The 1,710-nt window shown below is 43.3% G+C and overlaps 1 pseudogene; it reads right to left on the reverse strand.

The window, feature by feature from the left end:
* Window positions 1-50: 50 nt before the first annotated feature.
* Window positions 51-1,704, reverse strand: LOC102484922 (heterogeneous nuclear ribonucleoprotein K-like; annotated as a pseudogene).
* Window positions 1,705-1,710: the final 6 nt, after the last annotated feature.

Raw genomic sequence — 1,710 nt, forward strand, 5'->3', positions numbered from 1 at the left:
AAAATAAAATTCACTCACTCTGCTGCTGTTTCAAAATTTCAGTGTTTGTTTTTGCACACCCTTCCCCTCCCCCAGCCCGGTTTATGAGGAACTAAAACATTACATCTGGTGAACAGCAAAGATTTCACTACACCTCAAATGCAGAACACCTATGAAGCAGAGGAATGTTGGCTTTTTAAACAGAAGCAGATAAAAAAAAAAAAAAGATGCAGGACTCCTTCAGTTCTTCACTAATCTTAGAAAAACTTTCCAGAATACTGCTTCACACTATAAAAAAGAAAAAAAAATCTTGCATTAGAATCCTTCAATATCTGCATACTGCTTCACACTGTTCTGCAGCAAATACTGTGCATTCTGTATCTGGTCCTGTGTTCCTGTAATGGTAATGATCCGATCTTTGGAGCCTTCTAAAGGCTCATCAATTTTGATTGAAGCTCCTGATTCATGACGAATTTGTTTAATTCGCTGACCTCCTTTGCCAATAATAGAACCAGCCAACTCTTTGGGAATAGTTACTTGTGTAGTAATAATAGGTCCACCAGGATCACCATATGATCCACGACCCCCTGCATAGGAATAATCATATCCAGAGCCACCCTGAGGTTCATAAGCCATCTGCCATTCAGATGGACTCCATGTATCTATTGCAGAATCCCAAGTTTCATCAGCACTGAAGCCAACCATGCCATCATAACGGTCCCCAGGTCTTCCTCTTCTGTCATAAACCATTAAATCTCCTCCTCTAGGTGCTGGTGGTGGAGGGAGAGGAAGATTCCGAGCTCTGCTACTGCCCTGACCCCCTCATCCAGGAGGAGGAGGTACTCGAAGATGGCTCATATCATCAAAATCTCTTCTAGATGGAGGCATGGAATGTCCACCCCGACCAGGAGGCATTCTGTCAAAATCAACTCTCCCCGCATGGGAAATCCCACAGGACGTCCATAGCGGTCATCAAACATCATGGTAAAACCACCATAATCATAGGTTTCATCGTAAAAATTGGGATCATAAAGCTGTGCACGTCCTTTGATAGGAGACTCAGATATAAGATCAAGGATGATCGTTATACACTCTACAACTCTATCAGGCTTTCCTCCAATAAGAACGACTCTGTCAGTGGAATGAGAACAGCATTCCTGGAAAAGCTTGATTGTTGTCTGAGTGTTCTCTTGAAGTCCTTTGATTTTAGCACCTTTGACCCCAATAATCCTCCTGCCAAACTCTGATGAATCAACAGTCTCAACTCGCAGTCAAAGTCGCTTCCTTTATAGTGTTGGTAATTTAAGCATTCCACAGCATCAGATTCGAGTGGGAGCTGGCTGGTTGCAGTGGGTGATGGCAACTGCAGGCCCTCTTCCAAGGAAGGGATGATTTTCTTCAGAATTTCTCCAATTGTTTCAATATCAGCACTGATACTCAATATGCGCTCGGGGCCACTGCTGTCTGGGACTGAAACACTGGCATTGTAGTCTGTTCACAGAGCCTTAAAATTCTTGCCTCCTTTTCCAATCACTGCCCCAGCATTCTTGCTCTGAAGCAGAATGTGTAATTCAACCATCTCATCAGTGTCCCTAGATCTTCTAAATGCTTGCTCCTCTTCCATGTCTTCTGCTGGGCATTTACCAAATTCACCATTTGTTTCAGTGTTGGGGAAGGTTTCCTCTGGCTGTTCGGTTTCCATTGTCTTGTATTAAAAGGACACACCAATCG

This window comes from Tupaia chinensis, unplaced genomic scaffold (assembly GCF_000334495.1).
Source record: "Tupaia chinensis unplaced genomic scaffold, TupChi_1.0 Scaffold000400_1, whole genome shotgun sequence".
In the NCBI taxonomy this organism is placed as follows: Eukaryota; Metazoa; Chordata; class Mammalia; order Scandentia; family Tupaiidae; genus Tupaia; species Tupaia belangeri.